The following is a 16,526-nucleotide window of genomic DNA, read 5'->3' as shown; positions in this document are numbered from 1 at the left end:
CCAAAAGTACTTTCTGCACTGACTCTTAATCAGGCCATTCTGTGAATGTTATACTGTGTAAATTGTCAGAATTTTAGAAAGTACTACCCGTGTTTGATGGATGCACACAGAAAACTTCAGTACTGTACAAGCACAATTAATAGTCACATAAAGATTGGCCAACTTGTATCATTTCAAAAAGTGAATTAATGCCTACCTGTAAATAAATTCTCTGTGAATGATTTGCACATAATAATGCTTTTTTTATAATAAATACAACAACCTTTTCAAGACGCAGTCCAGTAGATCAGCAGCCATGAAAGCAGCATATTCCAAGAATGTGTTTACACATGATGATTTCAGAATATGTACTATGAACGGTTTTTCTATATATCCATGGTGGAACAGCGGTAGCATTGTTACCTCACAGCAAAAGGTTCTCCTGTTCGGTTCTTGGTTGGAGTGCCTTCTGTGTGGAGTCTGCATGTCCTCCCTGTGGTCGAGTGGCCTCCAAAAGACATGCGTGAATGGGCGTGCCTTCACTGAAGGTTGGGCGTCCTCCCTTCCAAAGGTATGTTAGCCTAAGAGATAGCCTTTTGCAATCACAAGTCCATATGAAGGCCTTATGATGCTGAAACAATGGAAGAAAGCATCTAGAAATGCTAACTGTATGTAGGTGTTTCACACACCAATCAGTGTTTGAAGGAGTAGTGGTAAGAGGTCAGTGGTGGTCTTCCCAGGAATTGAAGGAGAGCTAGTGAAATTCCTTGTCAGGAATATAAGGTGGGTAAAATCTAAATGTTATCATACTGTTACACTGATCGAAGATCTAATGATATCATAAGTGTTCCTACGCACACCTGTATTGTCCTGATGATGGGAAGCTTTAATAGGACATTTAAGTGGGAATGGGCAATATCACCAGTATCATCTTAAGTGGGTTCTTGGCAAATTCATACAAAGTATTTTAACCTTCATCAAGAGAGAAGGTTGTCCTGAAACTGTTGTGACCATGTGTAAGATAATACTGAAGAAGATAGGATAAAAGCCTAATAGGGAACAGATGCTTCAACATGGCTCATATGGAAAAGGGTGTGCAGCACTCTAAGGCAGACGTGGGACTATGGACATGGACTTTGGCAGATGAAGTGAAGGCAAAATCAGATACAGAGTGGAAGGATGAAGCAGAACTATGGAAAGATTCTATTAAAAAATGTGCAGTACTGCCAACCAACAATGAAGAGGTACATAAAAAGGTGAAAGATGCATGAAAAAGAAAAAAGTCACTTTTAGTTTACCAGGGAGATAGTGAATACTGAGTGGCAAAAATGGAAACCAGGTCCATAAATATGGAATCAGTGGCTGTTTGAATGAAACTGGATTATGTGGTTGGGAATAAGAGAGCTGATGTGTTTAGAAAAGAAGAGTGGTTTATGGGATTTAAAAAGGGGTCATTAGATTTCACAGGCATATAGGGAGTAGAAAATGGGAAAAACTTGGCATAGCCTTATTTAAGAGGGAAAGAGGTGAATGGATGATATGGCTCAAGGGAAAGTATTCAGCAGTTACTTTTCTTTATTACTAAGACCTGGCTTGATGAGAACTTTGGCCATCATCTTGCCACTGCTATTCCACCTGGCATCTTGGTTGTACAATGCCTGAGAAGCGGTAGGCTCAGTAGTGGAGATTGCTGTTTGCCATAAACCTAGGTTAACCGGGGGGGGCACTAGGGAGGCCCTTAGCTTTGAACATGTCCTTGTTGTAGAAGCAAACTGTAAGTTTCTCCTCATCTACTGTCCATCAGTGCAAAGACATTCCTCCAGGAGTTTACTGACTTCCTCATTGACTCAGTTTTGGTCACCAACACATTGTGGTGTTAGGTGATTTTAATATCTGGGCCAACAAAGAGACATTGTCTGTTGCTTATGATTTTAATTGTATTATGAAAGGTTTTGCTTTTGCTCAGGTAATTACATCTGCAATGCATAAAATCAGTCATACTTTGGATTTGGTCTTCCTTATGGATCTGCTTGCCATGAATTTACTGGTGGAACCAGTCACATGGTCTGACCATTTCCTGGTCCACTTTGGTTTGACCTTACTCTGCTAGAACCCCCCAGACCTTGAATGAAGGGTAGTTTGTAATATTAGTGATACTACTACTGATCTTTTTTTTTTTTTTTTTTTATACACTCCCATTAGTTCCTTTCAAAGAGTGGTGCTGATTTAGTGGTTGCCCTGGTTGAGAAATAGAATAAATAGAATAAATCATTATCTCAGATGCTTGGGCTCAGGTCATGCCTGCCCTGTCTTATCCAAGAAGAGTGAACCATTCAGTGTGTAATACTGGGCACAAGTTGGAGCATAGCTGGTGGAAGTGGGGCTGGTGGAGGGACAAGATTGAGCTTGATGAGCATTATTCCGTCTGTAAAGCAGTGATTTCCCATCAGAAATTGTCATTGTTGTCAAAGGAAATCTCTTTAGCAGCTAATTAACCATCAGTGTTCTTCTAGGTAGTAGAAAGACTATGCATCCCAACCTGTATTCCAACTGGAAGAGGACTGAACACTTCTGGATGTGACTTTAGTGCTTGTTATTTTTTCTGACAAGATTGCTTCCATTAGGTCTGCTTTTCCCATGAATGACCCTCAGCGTAGAGCAATATGACCTCCTTTCCCATTAATTTCATCTTGGTTTGTGTTCAATAGTCTCAATTTTGATTAGTTAAGTGATGAGTTTTCTGGGTTGCATTTAAAAATATGTGGGCTGGACCCTTGACCTTTAAAGTTGGTTATGTCCAGGTTTGATATTCTAGACCCATTTATCTATCAGTTATCAATTGTTAAGCACTGAGATTTTTCCTTCAGCCTTAAAAGAAGAGTTTGTTATCCCATCTCTTAAGAAACCAACTTTAGAACTAAACAACTTAAATAACTACTGCCCTATCTCTAATCTCTCATTCATTGGGAAAATTATCGAGATAGTTGCCTATAAACAGCTAGAACCTCACCTTAAAGTCAGTACACTTAGGGTCCTTTCCTGTCAGGGTTTCCTACTCACCATAGCACAGAAGCAGCTTGTGTAAAAGCTGTTACTCTCCTGATGGCAAGAGACCAGAGGCTCTATGCGATACCAATATGCAATGGCCCCACGCTGGGACAGTAATCAAGGAGCCTGAATCCTCACCATTGACAGTGGAGAGGGACATGCACTTGGAATACAAATGGATGCACTCAGTGTTTCCACATGCAGACCTCTTTGCATCAAGCACAATTTCCCTTAAGAGCACACACGGAACACACTCAGCCTGGGGTCTGGATTTGTCTATATCTGTCTTCCTCCAAGTATCCAATAAAATTTCCCACTGGTACAGCTGTAGGGTTTGGTCCTCAGCTGAGTGTCCAAGCCAAGTCCTCCAGCACCCTCTCTGTAAACCCAGTGATTCATGTTCCTGCCCCAAGTAGCAGACACACACACACACACTCTTTAAGATTTGATTCTCAAACACACACACACACACACACACACACACACACACACACACACACACACACACACACACACACACACACACACACCTGGGAAAGGCTGGCACAGATTACCCGCTCTACCAACTTTGCCTAGACGATAAGGTATATTCACTGCCACCAGTCAGTTACTATAAGACTCTTAAAGATGTATCCAATTAATTATGCTGAGTGAAGTTAATATTAATACAAATGATAGTAGTTGACAAAGACAGCTAGGCCTTCTGGAGTGGGCCACACAGTGTCACCAAATAAATGCAAGTATTCTCAAAGTTAGATACTTTTTACAAGGACCACCACAATAAAAGTTTTAAATATATTTAATAATAAACAATAAAAGAACATGAGAATATTGAATAATTAATTACAGTGAACCAGAGTTTAAATCACAGAAAATATTGAAATTAACATTGATGGACAGACTCATACAAATAAAGAAAAACTCTCTCTAAACTAAGAGAATTTACTGTTCCCTAATAACTTACTTGGGCAAGGCCAGATGAAATACGCAAGCCACATTTCTGGTCAGGCTCCCAAACAGAATACTCAATACTCTGAGATTTCACTTTGTAATATTTAAAATAAAATTTCCAAGAGGGCTGGCAGAATGACCTCATCTAGTCACCTGACTCTAGGTTTTCACATTATTCCCCTATGAAGCTGTGACAGGAATTTAGCATAGATGGCTACAATACACCTCTAAATGTTTATGGCACTGCCTGGGGCTTCCCCTCTTTTTACTGATCTAATGAACAAAGGCTTTTTCCCAGACCTAGCATCTCTGGTCCTATTCAGCACCATGAGATGACGTTTTAATGATTTACCAGCATTTCCCTTATTTTTCTTAAAGTAAGCTAGCTGGTACATTTAATCCAGTTGCAGTAATACATGTACATTTGTTTTCATTCCAGCAGGGTGTACTGTTGATACGTTTCAACACAAGCAAAACTCCCAAATACATTTTCAGCACAATCACCTGTAGATATCAGTTTGATACACAAATGTCATACAGCTCTAATACATTTATAACACAAGCATCTTGTATAAATCAGTTTGATATTCAAAGGACATATCATTCTTTACAAAACTCCAGCTAGCCTTGTTAGCACTTGCTCATATCATCACACACACCCTCCAAAGACACAAACTTGTTTTTCAAGTGACCCTTGAGAGAAATAAGCTTATCTGTGACCCCATTCCCTGTTTTGACAGCCTGTCTGCAGTGGCATTGCTGACCCCACTACAGTGTCACACTGTCACACTGTCAGATCATATAGCTGTAATCCTAAGCTCCACCTTAATAACTTGGCATTTTGCTGGCTGGCTGTATGTAGCCATGTTAAGGGATTGTAGTCTATAACTACAGTGAATTTCCTTCCCTGCAGATAAGGCTGAAGTTTCTGCAGTGCCCGTATTATGGCTAGATATGCCTTTTCTACAGCTGCATAAAATTTCTTCCTGGTTTGGAGCCTATGGCTGAGAATATACCACCGGGTGCCCTTCTCCCTTTCAAGAAACCTGGCTAAGTACATCCCAACCCCCATGGTTTGAAGCCTCCACCTGTACAACCAATGATTTGCTGTAATCTGGACTGGCTAACAGAGGGGGTCCTTCCAAAGCCATTTAAGCTTCTGGAATATCTGCTCACATACTGGGGTCCACACTACCTTATCAGGCCTATTTTTCCTTGTCAGGTCTGTGAGGGGAGAAGCTATGGTACTATAACTGGGGACAAACTTTCTATAGTACCCCCTGTCCCTAATAATGCCTTCCGCTGTTTTTGGTAACAGGGGTAGGCCATGCCTGAATGGCTTTCACTTTGGCAGGTTCTGGCCTGATCTTACTACTCCCCACATTGTGTCCCAGGTAGGAGGCCTCTGCCATACCCACCTGAAAAATACTAGGCTTAATGGTCATTCCTGCCCTCTGCAGTTTGTCCAGCACCTCCCTGACACGCTGAAGGTGCTCTTGCCAAGAATGGCTTTAGATGGCAATATCATGCAGGTAAACAGGGCATAATCTCCTGCTCCTGCTATGTTACAATCTACCAGCCTCTGGAAAGTCACTGGGACATTTTTCATCCCAAAGGTACTCCCCGCTGGTGAAGCCCAGGTACTGCTGGATTACTCCCAGTTCCAACATCTCCTGTATGTCCTCCCTCAGAGTCTATCTGTCTGACTCACTCAGATGCCCTACAAGGGACCTTCTTAATAGACCTTTGGGGTCCTGTATCCACATGGTGTTGTACCAGTTGGGTGCACCCTGGTTTTCTCAGTGAACATGTTCCCAAACTCCTGTAACACTGCTCATATTTCACGAACCTGGGTAGGGGAAAGCCACTGGGACATTGCTTCCCCTTCCACTGAGGTGTCAGTCTGAGTCTCACTGAGGAGATCAGTCACCAGATCATCCTCAGACTCCTCCTGCCATCCACAGCAAATATTCAGCACAAGGGCCTCACTGTCATGGTCACTGTCATGGTAAGGTTTCATCATATTAACATGGTACAATCTGTGCCCCTGCCTCCTGCCCAGCAGTTCTATCATATAGTTAACATCACTGACTTCCTTACCACTATGAAGAGTCCCACCCCAGCTACCTGCAGCTTAATGTGTCTGACAGGAATGAGCACAATCACCTGGACAGAAATGAGCACCATCACCTGCTGTCCCTCAGCATACTCTCTGGTTGAGCATTCCTGTCATGCCAGACCTTTTTCTGCTGTTGGTCTCCTGCCAGGTTTTCCTGGGCCAAGCCCATAAGCTCTAAGCTCTCAGAACCTTGCCCTGAGGTTTAGGACATATGCCACAACAGACTGCTTGTGGGATTCACACTCACCCTCCCTCTCATTAGGAATCAGATTTAGAGGTCTCTTCACCCTATGCCCATACAACAACTCAAAGGGGGAAAAACCTGTTGTTTTCTGGGACACCTCTCTGTAAGTAAACAGCAGATGGGACAAATATTTGCCCCACTCTCTCTTAAACTGGTATGCAAATGCCTGTAGCATGGTCTTTAGTGTAGACTTTAACCTCTCCACAAGATCGTTAGACTGGGGATGATAGGGGGTTGTCTCTAGGTGCTTCTCCCCACAGCACTCCCACATACAAGTCAGCAGGTCTGACATGAAATTGGCACCTCTGTCAGTCAGTATTTCTCTTGGGAACATACCCTGCTGAACATCTCTAACAAAGCATTTGCCACCTTTTCTACCTCAGTGGAGGACAAAGCCACTGCCTCAGGGTATCTAGTAGTATAATCTATTACCACTAGAACATACTTCTTCCCTGTGGAACCTGGGGTACTCAGAGGTCCCACAATATCCATAGCTACCCTCTGAAATGGCTCTGTCAGAGGCAAAGGCCTCAACGGTGTTTTGATCTTGTCTCCTGCCTTGCCTACTTTTTGGCACTGCTCACAAGTCATGCAATGCCCTGTTACATCCCTGGCAATCCCAGGCCAATAAAAGTTCTGTATGATACGTCTCTTGGTATGATTTATGCCCATACGACCTACAAAAGGAATGTCATGTGCTATAGCTAAAAGTAGACTCTGGGCATTACCATCTGCTGTATTACCTCACCTTCTAGTCCTCCCTCAGGGGTCCACTCTCTGTACAGTAACCCTTTGTTCCAGTATACAGAATCCCCTTTTCCTTGAGAATCAGGTGCATCCATAGCTACTGCTCTCAAGCTGTATAATGTAGGGTCTAAGACCTGAGCCTGTCTCAACTCTCTCTTTCTAACTCTTCCCAGCTCCCCTTCCACATGAAGTTTGGTATTCTCTGACAGTGGTGCCTCACTGTCAGCCTGGGTACTACTAGTCACCTCTGCCCTTGCAGTCACTCTGACCAAGGGAACATCAATACCCGCCAGCAGCTGTGGCTCATCTTCAGGCTCACTGATACAGGGTAGCTCCCTGCATGAATTAGCCATACCACCAGTCCTGGCTTCAGGGGTGTGGTCTCTCTGGGTCTCTATCAGACCCACATGCCCGTCTCCAAGCCACTGCATGCACACAAGGAATGCATTATCAAAATCATTCCCTATCAAGACATCTGCAGGAATATCCTCAAACACACCTACTTGATTGCTTCCATTTCCACCCTCTCAGTCAAGTTGAACCCTGACCAAAGGCATTTGGAATGGGATCCCTCATAAGGCTCTGACTGTAGTGGACATGACTAAGCAAGTACTGCTCCTCTTTAACTACTGCAGACTTCACAATGGCTATAGCAGATACTATCTCTCTCTTGGCCTGTTTTCCATCCAACAAGATACAATATAAAGTCTGCTGGTAGTTTGATACCCATGTTGTCTCCAGACAACTTACCACTGGCATGCTGTTATTCTCACTTGCTGGCTCCCCATCTTGCCTCTGTGGACATCTTTATGTGACATGGCCCCACTGGTTCCTTTTGAAACATTTAACTCTTGATCCTGGCCATGTACCTGAACTAGTGGCTTTCCTCTTACTGGTGGACTCTGCGCAGATTCATAGATTCATAGATTAGTACTAGGCTAATTGCCCATGTGGGTCATTTTAAGCCTAGCCAATTACCCCATCTGAGAATCAAACTCTGCACCTTGTATCTGTAAGGTGGTTTAGGCTGTCCACCATGGGTTTCCTTATATCCATGTGCAGCACTGGGTATCCCTTTCCTGTGCAGTGATGCCCTGCTTGCAATGTATAGGTCTCCCTTTTTCCTCAACTTGTCTGCAGAGTTGCATTCCCTGTCTGTCAACCATTTTCCCATGTCCTCCGGCAAAGTGCTAAGGGCTTGTTCCCTCACCAAAATGTCTGCTAGCCCTTGAAAAGTGGTGACCTGACACCCACCTTTGAAAAGTGCTTAGTTTAGCAATATAACCACATAGACTTTCATCTGCCTTGTGTCTGTGCTCACAAAACTTTTTTCTGTAAGCCTCACATGTTAACTTAAAACGTAGCATAGTTTAAGAAATCAGTATCAGACAATTTAGAAACAACAGTTACAGCTTTACCATGGGGTAAAGGGATCAGGAACTGTACTCAAAGCTCTTGGTCAACATTATGCCGTTTACATACCCTTTCAAATATATGAATAAATTTATCAAAATTATCACCCCCTGTAAATTGTGGTAGAAATTTACTGACCTTTATTGCTTCTGGGGTTCAGTTATTCTCTTCCCCATTAGCTCCATGACCCTTTTGAATAGTCAACATCTCCCTCTCATGTTGTTGCTGCTTCTCATTTTCTTCAGCCTCCAAATGCCGCAGTCTGTCATTTTCTTCAGCCTCCAAATGCTTCAGTTTCTCATTTTCTTCAGCCTGATGATTCTGTTTTCAAACATTTGGCCTCCAGTTCATAGGTTCATAGGTAGGTACTAGGATATCTGCCTGAAGTCATTTATAAGCCTAGCTGGAATATGTTGGCTTTCGCTGCCCCCCCCCCCTTAGATTAATTCCCTGTGCCTCTGTCCAGCAGAGCTATTGAAGTAATCCCCAGGGTAAACTTTCTGTTTCCCATCCACTCGTCAAGGTTTCTCTTGAAGAGGGTTAGCGAGGAGCTCTGTCGAATGTAGATTGGAATCTTGTTCCAGAGCATGGGAAGTCTCTTGGACAGGAATCTATCCCTCTAGCATGTCCTGTTTATTGTTGTGGGGAGGTTTAGATCCCTGGAGCATGTGGCTCGAGGGGATATGGTTTTCTTTAGGTGGAGCATGTCCATCAATTCTGGTTTGGACATGGCCTTGTACGTCAGGCAGAGGTCACCTCTGAGTAGGCAGTATGCAACTGAGTACAGCTGGAGTTTCTTCAGTTGAGCTGCATAGGGCATCTGCTTGAGGCCAGTGATCCTCTTGGTGAGGTACTTCTCTGGTATTTCCAGTTGTTGCAGGTGTCTTGTAAGGTACATCCCAAATGGGGCATTGTACTCTAGGATGGGTCTGATGAGTGATGTGTAGAGGGGCCCAGTTCGTCTTTCAGTCTGGATGCAAACCCTTTTGTGATTAGGTGGGCCACATAGAAGGATTTTCTAACCACTTTGGCAATGTGATTATCAAAGGAGAGGTTACTATCTATTTGGTTCCCCAGATCCCTTATTACATCTTCCGTATTTAGGGGGGTACCACCTATGTGGTAGTTTGTGGGTACTTTGTTTTTTCCAAAGGGGATGACTATGCACTTTCTGGCATTTAGCTTGAGGCCATGGTTTTGACACCAGGTATCTGTCTCAGTGAGACCCTTTTGGAAGATGTCTATGTCAGCTGGAGAGTCAGTTATAGCCCCTAGTTTGCAGTCGTCTGCGAACTTGGTCAGCCATAGTTCTCCTGTGCTTGCCTGTACCTCTGAGAAGTATATGCTGAACAGGAAGGGTCCTAGGACTGAGCCCTGGGGAACACCACTTGTAACCGGTTTAGAGTCAGACCTAGCTTCCGCAACTCTTACCATGTGGGTTCTGTCCATGAGCCAGTTGGCAACCCATCTCATGATGTAGGGGTTTATGTTCAGGCTGGTGAGCTTGTCTATAATACCTGAGTGGGGAATAGTGTCAAAGGCCTTTGCGAGGTCTAGATAGGCTGTGTGGACCACCTTTTCCTCATCTATAGCTTTGGTAACTGTCTCAAAGAAGTCCACCAGGTTTAGGAGGCATGATCCACCCTTAACAAAGCTGAACTGGGTAGGGTCCAGTGTTTGGAGGTTTCCTATGTCTCTGTTAGTGAGATTCATAATGATGTGCTCCATAGCTTTGCAGACCAAGCTAGTCAGGCTTATAGGGCGATAGTTCCCGGGGTCCACTGTGGCTCCACCTTTGTGGAGCGGAATAACCATTGCTGTGCATCACTCTTTGGGCATGTAGCCTGTGGAGAGGCTAAGTTTAAACAGTGTGTTTAGGTGAGGGGTTAGTTCATCTTTGAGCTCAAGTAGGACGCAGCCTGGGACACCGTCCAGTCCCATTGATGCTGTGTTTTTCGCTTTGGAGGGGGCTGTTTTAACCTGAGTGTGTGATTTCAAGGGCACTACATTCTTCTGGTATAGTTATGGGCCCTTTTGGGGGTGAGGGGGGGTGAAGTTTGCACTGAACCTGTCTGCCAGGATATTGGCTATATCGGTCTGTTCAGTGTATTTTGTGCCATTCTGCACTAACTCCGAGCAGATCTGAGAATTGCCACTTAGATTCTTGACATAGCTAAAGAATGCCTTGTGGTTATCTTTGGAGTCTATGGCAATTTTTCTTTCGAAGCTAGCCTTGGATGATTTTATGAGGGAATGTAGTTTCTTGCTGATATTGATCAGGGATGTCTTCCCTTCTTGGGATTTTACTTTTTTCTGTACTAGTTTCCTCCTTCTATTGTATAGCTTGATTATGGCAGGGGTCCATCAGGCTGGTTTCCTTTTCTTGGAGGAGTGAGTCCTGGTTTTATTTGGGATAGCACAATCCATGCATTCTTGTAGGTACCCGTAGAGTGCATTAGTAAAGGATTTTGCAGCTTGGACAGCGTTATCCTTTAGCATGAGGGCTTTGAAACTTCCCACCTCAGTCTTAAGTAACATGAAGTTTGCTTTTGAAATGTTTTTCATGATAGTTTCTTTGACCGGAGGTGGTGGCGGAATGTGGATATCCAGAGTGATTAGTTTATGGTCAGATCTATTCAGCGAGGGGTTGACCTCCAGTGTGGAACACCAGTCGCCCATGTTGGTGATGGCCAGGTCCAATATGTTGTCACCTCTGGTGGGGGTGTTGACCAGTTGATCCAGAGCGTTTGAGTTTATAAATTCTAGGAAATGTTGGGCAAGAGAGTTTGTACTTGAGTAGTTCTCCCAGTTAAGGTTTGGGTAATTGAAATCACCCAATATCAGGGTGTTTGGTAGGACCTTTATGTTTCCCAGTGTTTCCAGGAATGGGGAGTGGTGGTCCTGGGACATGGTAGGTGATCTGTAGCAAGCTATAAATTGAATAGCAGTTTTGCCTGTTGTTAATTGCACGTGGATGATCTCTAAAGCATCGTGCTGTGCCACTGACCTGGGGGTGTGGGTATCCTTGATGAATATGGATACTCCCCCACCTTTTATATTTTGGTCCGGGTTTTGTGGCCGCAATGTATACTATGAGTTATAGCCTGGTAGTGCTGGGGTACGCTCTGGAGCCTTAAACCAGGTTTCTGTTACTGCACATATATAAAATTTCTCCATACTGAGGAGTGCCTCGAGTGCGTGCATTTTGAGGTTTAGACTTCTGGCATTGAGTAGCATGACCCTCAGTTTTTTGTTACTTGTTCTATTTATGGTGGTGGGTATGTCTTTTGAGCCTTGCCTAAAAAAGGCACTATGGGGGTGGCAAGAGCCTTGGCCAGTATTTGAAAGCCTAAGGGTGACAGGTGCAAGCCATCTCTAGCAAAGCAGTGTGGCTTGCCGAGCATGTCATCCCAGGCTGACAGATATTGGATCCCCTTTGAATGACACCAGAAGCTTAGCCAGTTGTTGAAATTGATCATTTTTTCTCTTTACAGTTCAAGTCTGTTTAAATCTAGGTTGATTTTTAAGTCCTCTGAGGAAAAGTTGAATTGTTCTGTTTCTGAGGGCTACAAATTCCCATCACCAAACTGGTTTTCCTCATGGTTGCTGGTCTATGCTTCAGTTGTGATTTAAGGTTGCAATCATTTCCACTTTAGTCAGGTTGGCATGCTCCATTCCTTTGGCTTGGCACATCTCAGCCAGCTGGCTTCTTGTCAGCTTGCCATAATTCTGTGCTGACATCCTTGCCTGCTCTCCCTTGCAAACTATGCTAGCAAAAAGTAAGTAAATAAAACTATTGTGATATGAAACTCTGAATGTTTACTTTGTGGCCGCTTGAGAGTACAAACACTTTCCTTAGTGAAAACTGTATACAGGTTACAGGAGTTCAATTAATATCCTTACCACTGCCACCAATATGTGAGCATGTGATGGTCCCACCATTGCCAACCAATGTGTGCTGGCCCCATACTGGGCCAGTAATCAAGGAGCCTAAGTCCTCACCACTGACACTGGAGAGGGACATACACTTGGAATACAAATGGATACACTCAATATTTCCAGATACAGACCTCTCTGCATCAAGCACAATTTCCCTTAGGAGCATACAGAGAACACACTCAGCCCTGGGTCTGGATTTCCTAATATCTGTCTCTCTCCATGTCCCCAATAAGACTCCCCACTGTTACAGCTGTAAGGTTAGGTCCTCAGCCGAGTGTCCAAACCAAGTCCTCTAGCACCCTCTCTGTAAACCTAGTGTTTTGTGTCCCTGCCCCAAGTAGCTCACACACACACACACACACACACACACACACACACACACACACACACACACACACACACACACACACACACACACACACACACACACACACACACACATGCACAAGCACACGCACACACCTACCTGGGAAAGGCTGGCACAGATTACCTGCTCTACCAACTTTGTCCAGACTATAAGGTAGATTCACTGCCACTAGTCGGTTGCTATAAAGCTCTTAAAGGGATATCCAATTATGCTGAGTGAAGTTAATATTAATACAAATGATAGGTGTTGACCAAAACAGCTAGGCCTTATGGAGTGGCCCACACAATGTCAACAAATAAATATAAGTACTCTCAAATGTTAGATGCTTTACAAGGACAAGCCACAATAAAAGTTTTAAATATATTTAATCTTCTTTCAGCTTTTTCCGGTTAGGGGTCACCACAACAGAACTCCAGTCCACTAATGATTGGCAGTGGAATTTTATGGTGCTGAGTTGCCAGCCCGATGCCCATCCTTCAAAGAAGTCACATCCATTCATGCACCCACCTACCTGCATGTCTTTAGATGTCACTCAACCATGGGGAGGACATGCAGACTCCAAACAGAAGGCGCTCCAGCCGAGAATCGAATGGGAGAACCACTTGCTGTGAGGCGACAACGCTAACCGCTGCACCACCGCGGCTACATATGTATTTAATAATAAATAATAAAATAACATGAGAATTGAATATATATTTATATACAGTTCTAATGCATTTGTAACACAAGCATCTTGTATAAATCAGTTTGATATTCAAAGGATATATAATTCTTTACAAAACTCCAGCTGGCTATGCTGGCACTTGCCCATATCATCACATGCTATACAATGCTGCTCCTTCTGGATCTCTTGCCATTATCCACAGCGTCAAATGTGGCAATCTTAAGAGACATATTTCATTTTTAATTTGGAATTTCTGCTACAGTTTTGGACGAGTTAATTTCTTATCTGTTTAACCGTACACAAAGGGTCTGTGCTGGGTTCATTTCTTCAACATATTCTCTTAGTTGCAGTATTTCACAGAGTTATACTCCAGACCCATTATTACTCGCTATTTGCATGCTTTCTTTTAGAGGTCTACTTCAGAAAAGAGGCTTAATGTAACATGATTTAGCGGATGATACCCAGATCTACTTCTGCTATCCACAAGAAGACATGGTCTGTATTTATTTCTTGGCTTATGACTTGGAAGCTGTTTATACTTGAATTACTGAGAAGTTTTTTTTTAAATTGAGTACCAGTTGAGGCCTTGGAGAGGCATGTGGCTCTGAAAGAATCCTCTGCCATATCTCTGCCTAATCACATTATGTGGTACAAAGCCTGTTGGGTGGCTGTGATTAATTATTCCAGAGGTCCAGATAGGTCATATTTTAGGTTATTTAGGGGGCATCTTGGGATATTATCAGGGTCCATCAATGAGGTGATCTTAGCCTTAGAGACTTTATTTAAGTGCTGCTCCATAGTGATAGTTGGGGAGGTTATGTTTGATGGTATTATTTGGGCAGCAACCGGGAGGAATGGGGGGGGGGGGTAAAAATTGGAGCTGAATTTGTAAGCCAGCAGATTTACAGTGTCTTCCAGCTCCATGTAGTGGCTGAATTAACAACCAGCTCTGTGCACTGTTGTCTACTGGCTTTGAGATTTCAGGCATAGCTAAACAAAGCCTTGTGATTATCCTTGGCCTGGGAGGCTATCTTTACCTGAGAACTGGCTTTGGTAGACTTAATTTACCCTCTTGGATCTTTGTTTAGCCTGACAACAGAGTTTTTATCATCTTGGGCATTGCACTTCCTAATTTTAGCTATGACTTTTTTCCTTTATTGTGCAGTCTGTTTGCTTAGATTTCACAAGGGTGGTTTGTTTTTTGAGTTTTCCACAGATAGTAATCGAAATGCATCAGATTATGAATAATCAAGCAAACATTGACAAAGCAGAACAAAACAATGGCTCATAATTTTAATATACCACAAGATATTTATTAAAACAAAACGTAAGCTCTTTCACAGTTTAACCAACTGCGTCATCAGACATTAGCTGACAATGAGTTGATCCACCATTTTAATACAAACACATAATTGAATCAATTAACATTTAAAGCACCAATGTCTCATAATCACATTCCCATTCAAAATACATTACTAAACATATTAAAATCTCATGCCTAAAACCTAAGGTCAAGAATCCTCTAACTTTAAAAATGAATTCATCTAAAAAATAAGTCTATAAAAAAATAAATGCAGGGGCTAACCAGAATACTTATTATGCAGCCTGAGACACATTGTCCAAGTTCCATAATGTCTCTCTTCATACCAGGGAGGCGCATCTCAGGTTATTTGTACCCACATTGGCTATGACTGATTGACTTGGTCAATTCTGGCCCCTGTCAGGCAACTGACCATGATTTTCATTCTTGTTCAGCTTGGTGAGTGGAGAATCTGCATGTCTCACAATGGAGTCTCCTATGGCTAGAGTATTGTGTAGTGTGTTGGCTCACCTTACGGGCTTTCCAGCTGAGGCTCTCTGGGGTGTGGTTGTATGTGTGGTGCTAGTGTAGAGTGCTTCTGAGTTTAATGAAGATAATTGATGCAAGTTGAGTGTCTGTGAGGTATTTTTGGTTTAGAAGGATTGTTTTTAGCACCTTAACATATGTTGATCTAGTGTTGGATGCATGCTATGCATGGTGGGTGTAGAGTGTGTGTATTTTACTGACAACCTGATTGTTATTTTGAGTGCTTGTATGCAAATGTATTGTCTCCAGTGGCATTGTGTAATTACATATCCCACATACTGTATTTGTTTCTCTAAGGATTAATTGGTTGTCAGTGAACATAAGACAATTGCTTCATTGTCTCTATATGCTCATATCCATGACAGAGAAATTGAAAAAGTGCTTATCTATGATGTCAGATCCATCTAGATGAACTACAATGGTGTGGTACAAGAGGGATTAATAGCAGGCTGGTTTGGGTGCTTTTGAGGCTAGAAGCAAAAGCTTGGCCATGTAGCAGTAGATTCCTAGAGCAGTGGTCCTTAGTGCACTAGTTGCTTTTTGTACAAATTAGTTACTGGGTACAGTTTCTGTGGAAGTTTTATAATACAGAAAATTTAGTTTCTCAGTGCCTGTGTGTATACAAGACTTCGCAAGAAAACATAGTAGGATATTCTTACCTATTGATCTTCTGGCTTTAGCAATAAAAGTTTAGAGATGCTGTGGAGAACTGTTAGCTGGTTGCATATAGAAGTAAATGTATCGTGGGGATTGCATATTCAAAGTTTATCTGAAATGTGTCAGCTGCACAACTCGTCATCTACAGTGAGCCATTATTCTGAAACCCAGCAGAAAACAAAAACAGAATTTTGCAGTCTCACATGCACATTGATTCTGAAGTCAGGGAAGAGGGATATATATTTGCCATGACTGTATGATCTCACAGCTGGAATTACATTATGAAATTTTGTCTGCCATCTGGTGAAGTTAAACAGATGACTGGCCAACATTTCTTTAATTGAAGAAGAAAAAAACAAAGCAAATGGATATGACTGGGTAAGCACACAGTAATAAATCCAAATACAAAAGAATAACCAGTCAACAAGGCAGGTGCAGAAACTACAATAAAACAAACTATTAAAATCAATGATAAAAATAAAAATAAAGATTAGCATAATAATGCCCTCTCCAGGCACTTCCTCAGATTTAATACAAGAAACTCAAACGCCA

At 42.7% G+C, this 16,526-nt stretch overlaps 1 protein-coding gene across 1 annotated transcript in view; it reads left to right on the top strand.

The window, feature by feature from the left end:
* The window catches only part of LOC122787923 (dynein beta chain, flagellar outer arm-like), a 5,188,001-nt gene that overhangs the window by 1,147,859 nt on the left and 4,023,616 nt on the right, over positions 1-16,526 (top strand). The gene's annotated exons all lie outside the window — the stretch shown is intronic.

Source organism: Protopterus annectens, chromosome 13.part0 (genome assembly GCF_019279795.1).
Source record: "Protopterus annectens isolate FY-2018-M chromosome 13.part0, PAN1.0, whole genome shotgun sequence".
NCBI classification, from domain to species: Eukaryota; Metazoa; Chordata; order Ceratodontiformes; family Protopteridae; genus Protopterus; species Protopterus annectens.
Note: the sequence above shows the minus strand (reverse complement) of the source record. Positions and strands in the feature narration are given on the sequence as shown.